This window comes from Nycticebus coucang, chromosome 24, assembly GCF_027406575.1.
Source record: "Nycticebus coucang isolate mNycCou1 chromosome 24, mNycCou1.pri, whole genome shotgun sequence".
NCBI classification, from domain to species: domain Eukaryota; kingdom Metazoa; phylum Chordata; class Mammalia; order Primates; family Lorisidae; genus Nycticebus; species Nycticebus coucang.
In genome coordinates, this window is record NC_069803.1 from 9,501,009 (window position 1) to 9,516,510 (window position 15,502).

General features: G+C 43.7%; 1 long non-coding RNA gene across 1 annotated transcript in view; it reads left to right on the top strand.

The window, feature by feature from the left end:
* LOC128576496 (uncharacterized) overlaps positions 1-15,502 on the top strand; it is a 124,061-nt gene that overhangs the window by 47,926 nt on the left and 60,633 nt on the right. The window contains exons 2-3 of the long non-coding RNA XR_008377396.1: positions 11,870-11,977; positions 13,680-13,789. This is a non-coding gene — a long non-coding RNA (uncharacterized LOC128576496). The remainder of the gene's footprint in view (positions 1-11,869; positions 11,978-13,679; positions 13,790-15,502) is intronic.

Consider the following 15,502-nt stretch of genomic DNA (forward strand, 5'->3'; position numbering starts at 1 on the left):
ATATTGGCTGTGGGTTTGCTGTAGATGGTCTCTATCAGTTTAAGAAATGTCCCTTCTAATAGCCGGGCATTGTGGCGGGTGCCTGTAGTCCCAGCTACTCGGAAGGCTGAGGGAAGAGAATCACTTAAGCCCAGGAGTTGGAGGTTGCTGTGAGCTGTGTGAGGCCACGGCACTCTACCGAGGACCATAAAGTTTGACTCTGTCTCTACAAAAAAAAAAAAAAAATGTCCCTTCTATACCGATTTTCTTAAGTGTTCTGAACATGAAGGGATGCGGGATATTATCAAAAGCTTTTTCTGCATCAATTGAGAGAATCATATGGTCTTTGTTTTTTAATTTGTTTATGTGCTGGATTACATTTATAGATTTACATATATTGAACCATCCTTGAGACCCTGGAATAAAACCGACTTGGTCATGTTGTATAATTTGTTTGATGTGTTGCTGGATTCTGTTTGTTATGATCTTGTTGAATATTTTTGCATCTATATTCATTAGTGATATCGGCCTATAATTTTCTTTTCTTCTTGGTTCTTTTTCTGGTTTGGGGATCAGAGTGATGTTTGCTTCATAGAACGTGTTGGGTAGTCTTGTTTCTTTTTCTACCTTTTGGAACAGGTTGAGTAATATAGGTAAAAATTCCTCTTTAAAGGTTTGGTAGAATTCTGATGTGAAACCATCTGGCCCCGAGCTATTCTTTTTAGGGAGGTTTTGTATGGTTGATGCTATTTCCGAACTTGATATGGACCTGTTCAAAATTTCCACTTGATTCTGGGTAAGTCTTGGAAGGTGACTTGCTTCCAAGTATTGGTCAATTTCCTTCAGATTTTCATATATCTGAGAATAAAGTTTCTTGTAATATTCATTAAGGATTTTTTGAATTTCTGAGGAGTCTGCTGTTATTTTGTCTTTGTCGTTTCTGATTGATGAGATTAGAGATTTTACTCTTTTTTTCCTGATTAGGTTGGCCAAAGGTTTATCTATTTTATTGACATTTTTTAAAAACCAGGTTTTTGATTTATTGATCTGTTGTATTATTCTTTTGTTTTCAATTTCATTTAATTCTGCTCTAATTTTGGTTATTTCTTTTCTTCTACTGTGTTTGGTGTTGGAATGTTCTTCCTTTTCCAGTTGCTTGAGATGTCCCATTAAGTTCTTAACTTCCTCTCTTTCCACTCTCTTGAGGAAGGCTTGCAGTGCTATAAATTTCCCTCTTAGAACTGCCTTTGCGGTGTCCCAGAGGTTCTGAAAGTTCATATCTTCATTGTCGTTTTGTTCCCCAAAAATTGGCAATTTCTTTCTTAATCTCATCTCTGACCCAGCTATCATTCAGCATAAGGTTATGTAACTTCCATGTTTTTGTATGGGTATGCAGATTCCTGTTGTTACTCAGCTCAAGTTTTATTCCATCGTGGTCCAAGATGCACAGAATAATTTCTATTCCTTTAAATTTACTGAGGTTAGAGTTGTGACCTAAGATGTGATCGATTTTGGAGTAAGTTCCATGGGCTGATGAGAAGTATGTGTATTCAGTTTTGTTGGGATGAAATGTTCTGTAGATGTCTGCTAAATCCAAATGTTGGATGGTTAGGTTTAAATCTAAAATTTCTTTGCTCAGCTCCTTGTTGGAGGATCGATCCAACACAGCCAAAGGAGTGTTGAAATCTCTGACTATTATGGAGCTGGAGGAAATCAAGTCGCTCATGTCTGTTAGTGTTTCTCTTGTAAATTGAGGTGCATTCTGGTTGGGTGCATAGATATTAATAATTGAAATCTCATCATATTGAGTATTACCCTTAACAAATAGGAAGTGACCATTCTTGTCCTTCCTTACTTTTGTTGGTTTAAAGCCTATTGTAACTACAAATAAAATTGGAACACCTGCTTTTTTCTGATTACCATTTGCCTGAAATATGGATGACCATCCTTTCACCCTGAGTCTGTATTTGTCTTTTACGTTAGGATGTGACTCTTGTATGCAACAAATATCTGGCCTGAGTTTTTGTATCCAGTCAGCTAACCTATGCCTCTTTAGAGGACCGTTTAATCCATTCACATTAATGGAGAATATTGATAAGTCTGGTGAAGTTTGGGTATCGAGTTTTTCAAAAGTTCAGTGGGCATTTTTCTTCCTTTCGCCAGTGTGGAATTGGAGTTTGATCCGAAGTTTCTGAGTGAGTTTACTTTTGTGGTATAGGATTGGGTTGGTCATTATGGAGGATAGGTCTGAGAATATCCTGAAGAGCTGGTTTGGTTATGGCAAATTTCTTCAACATATGAATGTCATGAAAGTATTTAATTTCTCCATCATAAATGAAACTCAGTTTAGCTGGATACAAGATCCGGGGTTGAAAGTTATTTTGCTTGAGGAGATAAAAGTCGATGACCACCCTCTTCTGACTTGAAAAGTTTCAGCAGAGCGATCTGCAGTCATTCTAATATTCTTGCCTTTGAAGGTAATGGTTTTCTTTCTCCTGGCAGCTTTGAGGATTTTCTCATTCACATTAACTTTAGTGAAGTTAATTATGATATGCCTGGGGGATGTCTTATTGGGGTTGAGTCGTGCTGGGTTTCTGAAGCTGTCTCCTATCTGAATTTCAGAATCTCTAGGCATGTCTGGAAAATTCTCTTTCATAATTTCATGCAGAAGGGCCTCTGTGTCCAGCAAGGCCACTTCATAGCTTTCAGGAACTCCAATGATTCGGATATTTGCCTTCTTTGAATTATCCCAAAGCTCTCTGAGAGAATGATCCATTTTTGCTCTCCATTTCCCTTCCTCTTTGAGAGTTTGGGAGTGTTCAAAGGCTTTATCTTCAATGTCAGAAATCCTTTCCTCTCCTTGCTCCATTCTGTTACTGAGGGATTCTGCTGTATTTTTCATATCTTTGAGGGCTCCTTATTCTTGCTTCAGTGTGTCTAAGTCTTTGGTGGTTTTTGTCTTTAAATTCTTGAGACAACTTTTGAATTTCTCCTCGAATTCCTAATTCCACTTTATTAATCTTGTCTGCAATCCAAATTCTGAATTCAATTTCTGTCATCTCATCTAGTTGTTTATGAATGGGATCTTCAATTATATCTGCCATATCTTTCCTTGGGGAGGGTTGATCTATTCTAGTTATTCATGTTACCAGAGCTTTGCCATTGATTCTACCCCATGATTGTTTTACTCCTTTTGATTATTTTCCCTTGGGGCTTTGTCGAGGACCTGTACAGTGTTGTGGCCTGAGAAACTGGGGCCCTGTCTGGTGTGGTGGGGCTAAGTGGTTCTGTCTTATTTTCAGCTCATTTCTGTTCCACCCTAGTGAAACAGATACTCTGGATTGAAGTCTCAGCTGTGGAGAAATATCAGAAATTAAGTCACCCGCCCCTCACAGGCAAACAATTGGAAAAGGAAAATCAAACCTTCCTACCACCGTGCACCCAGGGCACCACCTGATTTGTCCTCAGGTGATTGGTTTAGTTCAAAAGGTCCAAATCAATTGTCTCAGTCTGCACCTGTCTCAGGTGAGAGAGTTTAAGAGGTCTCTGGGAACTGGATCACAGGGGTCTGGTGACTACTCTGGTGTGGCTAGCTCCAGTTCTGCATGGAATCAGGTGGAGCCACCCAGCCAATAGATCAGTCTGGGAAGGTTGATGCCTCCTTCCCCACCTTGCACCACTGTCACACCCAGGCACTGATAGCCCTGAAGTTGGCTGACCCAGTTGCCTGTAGTGAACCCATACTCCAGGGGTTTGCACCTGCCTGAATCACAGGGAAGTCTGCCAGGCTGTTGTGCTCTGCAGGAGGAGGTGAGGCCTGATAACCTCGGGCACTTCACTGTTTGATGAAGTTTGGGGGGTTTTCACTCAGGTCCAGTCTCGCACCTGATTAATGTTACTGACAGAACAGAAGAGAACAACTTTGCAGTTCCCCTGCAGAAGAGAAGCTGAATTGAGTTCCAAATCAGCTTGTCTTTGCTCTTGTATTGTCTATAGGCTGATGATCCCCTGAGGGCCCTGTGCGTCTTAGGTTCAGTAAAGCAGACCTCTGGGTCAGCCCCGCCCTGGGAGTTTCCCCAGTTTGCAAGTTGGGGGTGCCTCAGGCAAATCCTATACTCACAGTCTCTGGTTGCCCAGGGAGACAGGGGGTGTGGCTTCAGAATATTCCATAGTGAGCTGTATTGCTAGCAAAAGAGGGCTGCTGTTTTATGTCTCAGGGAACCGCTGCTCTGGTGCAGCTCCCTTCTGGCCAACCGTCCTCTCTCCACTCCCATGCCCCAGAGTCTGCACCAACCAGCTGCAGCCCTGGCACTGTCCACACCTTTTGAGTAATCGCCCAAGAGTCTGTACTCCTGGGGGACAGGCCTCCAGACCCTGGAGCAAGAGCAGAGGGGAGCACCACAAGCCCAGGGTTGTGGGCAGAGAACACACACAGTTTTACGCAGTTTTATGCCTGGCCATATTGTCGCCAAAAGACAGCTGTTGCACTGTGCCTTAGGGAACTGCCACTCTGGTGTGGTCCCCTCTCTGCCGACTGTCCTCTCCTCACTCCCATGCCCCGAAGCCGGCGCTGACCAGCTGCAGTCCAGGCACTGTCCACATCCCTCGAGAAATTACTCAAGACTCTGAACTCCTAGGGGACTGGCCTCCAGACCTCAGTGTGAGTGGAGTGGAGTGCTGGGAGTTCAGAATTCCAGGTAGAGACTATATACAGTTTTATACAGTTTTATTCCTGGCAGGAGGATGCCGTGGAACCCTAGTAGGGGAGGTAGGTCCAGTTTTTAGAAGGTCTCTCCCGTGGAGTGGAGTGGGAGGACCTTTGAACTCTGCCCGATTGTTTGTGGGGCACTCTGAGCCATTCTCATGGGGGAGGGGACTCCCGTCCGCTTGGTGATGGATTTTGTACCTTTTGTTTGTATCCTTGTGGTTGCGGTTCACCTCAGCGGGGTTGGCGTGAGTTCTTCAACCTTCTCTCTTAGTGCAGCTCAAATCCACCAGGTTTCTTGCTGAATTTTTGTCCTTTAACTCTCCTTCTGGACGGGAGCCTCTGTGGAAAGCTGGCTTCAGTCAGCCATCTTTTCTCCTCCCTCTGTTTATTATTCTGATTATTATTATTATTATTATTATTATTATTATTATTAGGACCTTTGAGTGCTCTAGCTCATAATGAAAGATCAAGACTGTGGTATTTTATCCTCTGACAGAGGTGGGATATTGAATAGATTCATCCATCTAAAACCCAGCGTAATGTTTCCTCATCTTCCAACTCCAAAATTCCAAGACGCTGAGACTGATCATCATCATCTATGATTCTAGTGGGTTTGCTGCTGTCCTGGAGACTGACTCTGAAAGGAGGTATTCCAAGTGGGCTGATGCGTAAGCACTGCTTTCTTCAAAGTAATTCAGAGATGATTTGTCTGGTGAGCTTCTTTCTTCTGGATGTCAAGGATAACGTTGGTTCTCAGAACAAAAGGGCCCCTTGTCATCTACCAGCATCAAGTAGGCAAACTAACCAGATGCCGGGGCAGAGATTCCTGCTCTGCTGCCTGTTGAAGGCCTCAGTGATTCTTGTCTCCATGATTTTTTCTCTACATATCTTGTTTCTGAAGAAACTTCTAACAAATTTCTATTTTATCTGCCAATCTTACAAAATCGTATTCCTACATTAAGAGACTAAGTCCCTACTCTTTGCTTCTTAATGTTTCTTCACAACTAGAAAAAAAGAGGAAGAAGGTATTTCAGGGCCCTTTACCTCAGAATATACTGGAACTGTCTCTTGGGGAAGGATTATTTTTATCCAAATGTGAAGTTGTAGGGTCCACAAGGGGCCAACACATCCAGATTTGAAGCAACAGTTTCCAAAGCAGCAGTCCAGCACCAGCCCTGTCACACATGCGTAAAACAAATTATCCAATGGGAGAAGCACATAAATCACTCAATACAGATTGCCAAAAACCTCCACTGCATTCCTTCCAAAATCTGAAACCCAAACATGCAAGAGCTCCAAACGCTTACCTAAAAACTCTGAAGGGAAAATGAACTGTGAAGAACTATGGAGAAAGCATAAGCAATTCGTCCACCTGATGGGACCACCTGCTAATCAACGTTCACACTGTGTTCTGTGTCCAGCTATGAATCAAAATTCTTGAGCTAAGTTTAAGGCTTAACAAGCCAAAGACTCCTGTCATCATCACCACTGTTATTTACCATAGACTGAGCCAGAACCTGTGTGAGCTTCTATGTTTCTTAAAGGATGTTGATCTACATGGGTTATGTCTAATTTGGGGGAGGAACAAAGGCTGGTTCCAGACATGAAGGTTAATGGGTGATGCAGTAAATCAGGCCTAAAAAAAGGGGGGGGAGGGGCCTTTGAGGGTGAAGGCTTTAGTTTCTTAACCCACTCATGCCTTTGGGAGAGAAAACTCTACTTGCATTAAAAATATCTCAGGGAATGTACTCCCACAAATATTTTCATAAGTGTGCTGTGGTACAAGACAGAGTATGTCGTGCAAAATTTTTCTAAAAAGCATTTATTGGGGATGGAAATGAAATAATTCTTATTTTTAAAAAATCTGCCCTCCCAGGTGTGGGGAGTGAAGTGAAACATGAGGAGTTCCTAAACATTGAAAAAAGAGAAATGAATTTTCCTCAGAGTATTCAGCTATAAAGCCAGTGCCCCAAAATACATCAGCGGGGCACAGAGCCTGCACTAATGCACAGGGTTTGGATAACGTACGTGCTCAGACAATTCAGTTTGCAAACTCATCCTGGAAAAAGTGCTACATATCTCACCGCTAAGTGTCACTATGGTCACCTTTGAATATCACTAATTCTCCCCTTGGGGAGCTGGGTGTGGATGCCAGCACCTGGTCCATCTTTCGAAGCACTTTTTCTAGGATGCGTTCACAAACTTAATTGTCAGACCTCATATGGTGACAGTTCTGATGACAATTCCAGAAAATAGGAGTTCCAAAATTGCTCTGAAGGGTGGACGAGGTGCTGGCCTCAGTGTACAGCTTCCTAAGGGGAGCAACTTGAAGGTGACTATAGGTCGCACTTTTTCTTTAACTCCATTGTCTGACCTCGTGGGTGTGTTTTAATTTGCTAAAGGCTGCCATAACAAACTACCACAAATGAGGTGCTTTAAAACAGCAGATATTTATTGTCTGACAGCTCTGGAGACAAGAAGTGTAAAATCAGGATGGTGGTGGTGAGGGAGCAATATAAGCGAGATGCAGAGTGGGGATTCCGGGCTTCACATTCTCACAGATGGCAAACAGACAGCTCTCTATGCATGAAGATGGCTGTGGGAGGACTCAAGCATCCAGTTAAGAAGTTGCACACACAAAGTGGAACAAAAAAATACTTTCTGGGAAGATCCTGAGATGTCTAGAAACAAGGAAGGAGGCCAGGTATGGTGGCTCACACCTGTAATCTAGCACTCTGGAAGGCCAAAGCAGGTGGATCACCTGAGCTCAGGAGTTCAAGACCAGCCTGAGCAAGAGTGGAACCCCATTTCTACTAAAAGCACAAGAATCAGCTGGGTTTTGTGGTGGACTCCTGTAGTCCCAGCTACTCAGGAGGCTGAGGCGGGAGAGTCGCTTCAGCCCAGGTTGCTGTGAGCTGGGCTGATGCTACAGTGCTCTTCCCATGGTGAAAGAGTGAGACTCTGTCTCAAGAAAAAAGAAAAAAAGGATAGAAACTTGAAGGGAGAGGATCAGGATCAGCTGCACAGTGGGAGCCACAGTGGTCCCTGGTGGGCTCCTTGCAGAGAACACTAACGACACCTTCCCCCCTGAGGTTAGTAAACCACCCCTGCTCTTTACTTCCCCTGTGAAGGAGATGCCTCTGCACCTCTTTCCCTGCTCCAGGTCACCATGAAGGAGCCACTATGGTGTTATCCTCAGGTTAGGGCTACCAGCTCTCCAAACCCTGCACATGTTTCAGACCTCGGGACCTGCAGCCCTTCTTGAACTCCTGAGCTCAATTGATCCACCTGCCTTGGCCTCCCAGAGTGCTAGATTACAGGTGTGCAAGCACTCCTGACCCCAGCTACTCTGAGAGAGCTGGCCTTCTGGACCCTGGTCTGCACCCATACTGTGTGTACCCCCACCTAAGCCACTGAAGCCACTACTGATACAGGCTGTCCCTGGGCCTGGGAGCCTCAGCTTCCTTGCACTTACCTGTACTGAGGACACCAGCTCCACTGCTGCTTTGGGAGCACCTATGCCTTCAACATCTGAGCTGCCACAACAGTGAGCTGTCCACTGCCTGGACCCTGGAGGCATTCGTTCTAGCTTCTCACGTGCCTGCGTGCCACGCCTGGCTGTGTGGCTGCACTGACCACACGAGCCTCAGACACCAGAGCCCCACTGGAGGGGGCTAGTCCACACCCAGGACATGGAGCCATGGGCTCTTTGGGCACACCTGGACTTTAGACACTGACTGTGCTGCCATAGGGGGTTAGCACATGGCCTGGGCTCCAGGGAGGCTGTGCTCTGAGTGTGCCTGTGTTCCACACTCTAGTTTCTCCGGCTGTTGGACAAGCACTCACATCTCACACACCATTGTCAATGAGGCCCTAGTGCCACAGCTGACCTGGACCTTGGGACTGTGCCCCTCATATGTGCCAGTCCTCCCAGCCATGGCTCTCTGACCATTCATCAGACACCAGGGCCACCACAAGGACACCTGGAACCAAAAGGGATCAGCTTAACCACAATTGCTGTGGTGGAAAAAATTCTGAAACAGCCTTCACCAACAAAGCTCCCAACCATCCTCACTGCCACTGCTGCCCACCACCTTGGCTGCTGAGGACTACCACGACCTTTGCCAATGCCAACTTCAGCTAACAGAGCTGCATGTAGATGACACTGCTGCCTCTTCACTGGAACCAGAAACGCCAAGTGACTTGTTACAACCAGAAGCCAAGGTGAGCCCCTGGGCTTCCGGAGCCTGGTCCGCCCACTATCCCTCTGCTTCAATTGTCTCCAGTATACAGCGGTTTCCTGAGTTGGACTCCGCTTCTAAAAATAATCACCAAAGCTGGAGATGTCGGACTTGAGTCCCAATGCAGCAGGTATATGGTGTTGATGACTATGAGTTAGGAGATGGCCTTAGCACCAGGGAGCTCAGGACTTCTTATTATATACCATCTTTTAAAAATCTTTTTTTTTTTTTTGCAGTTTTTGGCTGGGTCTGGGTTTGAACCCACCACCTCCGGTATATGGGGCTGGCACCCTACTCCTTTGAGCCACAGGCACTACCCAAAAAACTTTAGTGCCTCTATGCATTTATTATCCATGTATTTATCTAAACCCATCTTGAACCTGTTTATGTTTTGGCTTTTACAAGTAGTTAGTTCAGGTAATAAATTCCATATGTTTATTTCTTTTTTAGATAAGAAGGGCTACCTGTTAATTTAGAGCCAATTTTTATTAAAATGGACAATAACCTAACTGAGAGATGCCCAAGACTGATTGTCAAAAAAAACTCTTTAAGAAAAGTCTTTGGGTACCTTACACAGTATATTACCCAAAGTAATACAATGGTAGAGCAATTTTCTAACAGTTTTAGACCAACCTACTAAAACAAACTTGTATGCGATCTCAGATAAAATTGTTAACAGATGCACCGGTCTACTCATGGAATTTTCTGAAAAATTTAACAAAGTATCATACACTATTTTTTTAAAAAATACATCTCTCTCTGCTAGAACATAAACAACAGGAAGGTAAGATCTTTGTGTATTCCCAGCACTAAAATGCCCAGCAGGCCTCCAATAAATATTGCTGAGTAAATCAATTGATGTGTGAGGGCTTCAAACTAAGCCTGAGTTAGAGGCTTCCCCCTTTCTGCCATCAAGGGTTATACCTGAGAATTCTGTTAACCTCTTTCTGCTTTGTGAAATGAATTCTCACTGTATAGAGCAGTGTTTTCAAACTTTTTATCCTTTGGCACACTGGAACCTGTAGTTAAACTCCTGTGGCATACTTAAATTATGTTGATCAAAGAAAAGAGTAAAAAAAAAAAAAAAAGACTATACTTACTGTGCTTTGAATTTCTTTTGAAAATAATTTAATTAATGATGTTTTAAAAGTTTTGCAGCACACCTAGGATCCTCTCATGGCACTCCAGTGTGTCATGGCACACTAGTTAAAAATCGCTGGTATAGAGCTTTGGTATAAAACTTTATTGGGGTTATTCTCAACACCTCCTTGAGGGATGTAGGGCACATGTTATTCCCACTTTACAGATGAGAAGAGACTTGGAGAAGATAATGGACATGGTGAAAAATGGTAGGGCTGCAGAGCTGAGATTCACCTCTTCACCTGCACTTAGAAGAGGAAGTGCATTGTGAACTATGACCCAGAACACACCCCTGTGCACACATGCACACACAATTAAAGCAAAAGTGTTACAAAAGAATGCCTTGCTAATATAATATGTGCTGATATTTCTATTCTATTTAATTTTTAAAAAATTCTAATTGCGACCACAAATGGAAAAACATGTTCTGTATTATGTGTATTTTCCTGCATAGTTTCCCCTTTCATATATATTTTTCTGTCCATTTTGAAAATGAAATGATAATTTCTTGGTCCTCCTGCAGGGCTCCCATTCTCTCCCTGAGGTCACTCAATCTGGGAGCCGGATGGTCCCATTATGCTGGGATCAGACAACATAAAACAGGCAGGGCACAACCTGAGAGGAAATTGAAAGGTTTAAGAGGGTGCAGGGGGAAAGAAAATCAAATCTGAAAGCCTGGAAGTTTTAGGCAGGAAACAGTTAAGACCACTAGATGCAATGGGCTGCCAAGACCACCACAACGTTCCTGCAAAGATTAGACAGAGAACAGATGTGAAGTAACCAGAGTCCTTCAGAGAACGATAGCGACAACATAAATTAACCTTGTCGAGGGCCTGACAGAGGGACCACGCGCTATCTGAAGTCTTAAAAGGGAAGCCTTTTTTTTTAATGGACTCTCCAAGGTTATATACCTTTATCCAAGAGAAAAAGTTTAATTAGAACCAGTTGTTTACAGGGAAAGGAAGTGAGCCCAGTGGAGGCTATCAGGGTGGCTGCATAGAAAACAAACAAACGAGCCTGTGAAACAGCTGAGGTTTCCTTGAGTTCTCTTCAGCTGATAAGATTCCTGTCACCCCTTGGGATTACTTTTGTCTATTTTCCTGAAACTGGAGAAACAAAAGAGGTGAAAACATTCCAGACTCCCGATTCTCCCTGTTTGCCAAGACTTTGGTCCTGGTCCCCTTTGAAGCTGCCCTTTTTAGTGATGAGGCCGCTGGGGCCACACTGCCCCAGCTGCAGTGGGACGAGGAGGGCCGAGGCCGCCCGGGGGGCAGTGCTGCAGCAACAGCCAGGCTCGTTGGTGCACGTGTAACCCAAGGCTTTGGGGGAGGAGGCCTGGTGCTATAGTTCCCCAAAGATAAATTCTCTACTCACGGGAGGCCCAGCTGGGGTGGGATTTGAGCCAGAAATGGCTTTGCCAGAAGAAGCAATGGGATTCACCATCCAGTGGGAGGGGTCTCTGGATCCGAGGCCTCCTTGGAAGTTCTAACTGGATATAAGAACCAAAAAACAGGAGAGGAGTAGAGCCTGGTGACTGGAAAGGAAATGCTAGAATATGGACCAAATTTTCCTGAACATCTAGGGAATGCCTGGTTACCTGGCGGAAAGGAACAAAGGAATTTAGCGGGGGTGGGTAGAGGATGAAGGGTAGACAGGAGGCTTCTCTGACTGAGGTAGCTGGCCTTCCGTGAGTCCCTGGCTGAATGCGCTGGGCTCCGGTGGTTGGAACGAGGCAGACCTGAGTCCTGGACCCACCTTTGCTTTGTTCCTGGGCAGCTCTCTCCCTGACTCTTTTTAACAGGCCTCGTGAGCCATTCATGGAGAGACGGATCCTTCTGGCATAGGGGTCACCATGAACTGGTGGAGAAAATTCAAGAAACAAAAGAACAGACGCTGTCTCCTCCATCAGGTAAGACAGTGATTTTGAAAGCCCTAAGAATGATGGTAAGCTGTGTTTGTCCCCAGGGCCACTTTCCATGTGGGTGGCAGGGTACTGCACAGACCACTGTGCTCTGGCTGTAGACTACACGGACCACTGAAACAAGTCCCCATCCCAAAGCATTCCCTCCAAACTGCCACAAACGTCACCTAGAAATTGAGTTAAATAGTGCTATTAAAAGAAAAAAAGATTAGTCCCCAAGGAGATTTGGGAAAATTTTAATTGGTTCACACCTTACTAAGAACTACTTCCTTTTGCTCATTTTCCTCTTAATATCAAGCTGAAGTTCCTTGTAGTGGCGGAAAAAAAGATTTGGGGGAGAAGGGCACAGTTTTGGAGTAAGGGCCATTTCTGGGAAAACTAATCTAAGGTAAAGTCAGCCCATAGGGCTTTTGAGTATTGGCGGTCCAAAGAGTTGCAGGTGAGGCGCTGTGTGTAGGCGGGGCAGGGTGACAAGAAGTAGACGAGAGGAAAGAAGAGATTTAGATGAATCCAGCCAAAAGGGATGAAGAAGGGCCAACAGAGACACGCTTTGCTGATTGTGCCTGATCTTATCTTCCTATTCCTCTCACTCCCAAACCTCTTCCCTGGGGGGCTTGACTTACCTTCTGTGTGGGATGTTCTTGCCCAGGGTAGGAGCAGACTTCTTCTTCCTCCTTTCTGAGTGAGTGCAGGTGAAACCTTCCAGCCCCCTGCAGTAAGCAGGCTTCATAGTGAACCCTTCTGGGTAGGGAGGCCCTCTGATTGCTATTTTATACTGTATTACCCTCACCCCCAGCTTTGGAGCAAGATGCCTCCTCACTCATCAAAGGCACATCCTCATGTCTGCCCCAACCCTGACTCACCTGGTGGATGACGTGTGTACATCTCACACCTGTGTGAGCTATGAAGTCTTAAAAGTGAAGCCTTTTGTTCCTGGGGCTCCTTCATCCTGCAGTATGCTGCCTTTCCCCATCATCTGGGTGAGCTCCTAGTCATCCTTCAAACTCGGCTCAAATGCCATGTCCTGTATTCAATCTTTCTTTGCAGCCTTCCTGGGACTTCCCCTTACAGTGTTTTATCACTGTTGATTGCTCACTTAATCTTACCCACTTGACCTTGACATTCAGGAGGTCATTTGTATCTTATTTCCAGCACATAGCACAGTGCTTGGCACCGAGCAGGTTCTGTGTAACGTTTTGGTGAATTCACTGGACTTTATAAAAAAAATTACTTCCAGGAGACCTCAACAATATTTCCCATGTTTTTCAGCCTGTATGTGGCCAGGTAAGTGCTCAGCAGCACAGGGAAAACACAATGACCAGTGTTGGCACATCAGAGAGTCAGATGTCTGCCGAGAGCTAACTACTCCTACTTACCAAGTCAAATTCCCTTAATTCTGCTTCCAAACACCTTCTGAATTGGGCACCTGATAAAGGCAGGTTCTTAATTTGGCACATGAAAAGCTGACACACAGTTCTGAGCCTGCTCAATATTGTTAAGAGATGAAAAGTGTCTACATGATGAAGATTGCAAAGAGGACCCCTAAAGTACGATTCCAACCTGGTTGTCTGTGACATGGCTGGGAGGTGGCTGTGCTGGGTTTGCCTTTCTGGTGGCACAAAGAAGACCCGCAGAGGACCCAGGACATTGGGTGTTCTGATCCCACGTCTGATTTTCTGCTCTTGGCTAGATCCAGATGCTTCTTGATGCCGAACCTCTCAAAAGGGGCTCAGAATTCTTCCCAATAACTGAGGCAACTGGTGAGACAATTTCAACAAAAGAGCAAGACGCATGTTAAAGGTAGGGTCTGAACGTTCTCCTGGTTTACACAGTGCTAGACACAGGACAAGAGCAAAAAGCAAAGTTCTTTGTGTGGTGGCATCGTTTACTCTTAATGGAGGGCAACTATCAGCATTTCTTTCGGTACGACTTGAGTCCTATTTTCCTTCCTTTGTTTTTCTTTTTCTTTCTTTCCTTCATTTCTTTCTTCATTCTTTCCTTTTTTTCTTTCCTCTTTTTTATTGTCTCTTTTTCTTCTTTCTTTTTTCTTTCTCTCTCACTCATCTCTTCTTCTTTCTCTTTCTTCCTCTTTTTGATATAAACATTTTCAAGTTTACATAAATTAGTGAGAATAGTGCAATATTTTCCATGTTTCCATCATTATCAGCATTTTGTTTAGCTTCTTGTGTGACCTTGAGACCACAGACTTGATCATTTTTAATGTTCAGCTTTAATAACATAGTTTTTCTTCATCTCATGTGTTTGGGAACAATTATTTCTCTATTGTAAAAAGAAGTATATGTAAATTCAAACTGCAGTGGCAAATCCGAAGGCTGGGTTGTGCATGAGTGAGGGGTGCCTTAGTCTCACAGTTTTTATCAGTGTCCCAAGTCTGCTCAAATAAACATATAATCTGAGGTTATAGTGATGTGCTTCTTAAATATGGCTGCAAGAAAAGCCACTAACTGCCCCTGACAATGGGACTGCTGGACCCAGGTTGCTTCTATATAGAAATTTTGGCATTGCCATCAATAGTAGGAAATATGAAGTATTAAGGTCCAGCTTTGGGAACCAGACATCACCCTCACTACAGCTTCAGGAACTAATCTCCTTTATTATCTCGGTGCATAAAGAGGGTTCTTTAATCTTTTATTTTTTTCTTTTCCTTTTCCTTCCCCCAACCCTCTCATTTCTTTTGGTCAAAGCAACTACTGTTGGGCATTTATAACTTTTTAAAATTAGACAACACAATGAAAGTTCTCTAATGTCTTAATGGTATTCAAAAAATAACTTTGTCTTTGGCCTTTGTTCTTTCAGCCATCTGTATTGGAAAGATGCCTCTGCCTAAGTTGGCCTTTTTATATCCTTTGATAGCTTATAGCTTTTGTAAATAATGTCAGTGTCCCTTAAAGAACTGGGTTGTAAAGAAGGTGGGTAGGAGGGATATGCCATTTAAGTGTTTTTTTTCATTTGTAATTTTCGATTAGTCCCTGTAAAAGCTCTACATTAAAGCAGCATTGCATGTGGCTCTTATACATAGTATGTATAAAATGTGTTACAGTTATTCATTAACTCTGAGAATCTAAGCCATGGAAGAAAAAACTGGGGAAAAAAAAAAGCTGGCTTGAATAAACTAGCATTGTAACTATCAAGAATAAAGGTCAGTGAAAACAGTCAGAACATGGACATCCAAAATATACAAGATTGGAAAATTAAGTGTGTGAACTCATCCTAGGAAAGGTGCTGCCTCCTACATGGCTGAATATCACTCTGGTCACCTTCAAAGTACTTTCTTTGGTCACCTGGTGGTTGCAGTGATATTCAGCAATGAAGTATGTAGCACTTTTACTAGGATGAGTTCATGAACTTAATTATATACTATGAACTTTGTATATCTACTATGTGTGTCACATATATATAGTATGTGTGTGACAAATTTTATGTCACGGAATGAAATTTAATACATGAGGTAGAGAAAGTCCCTTCATTAACTGAATTGAACATTTCCAATGT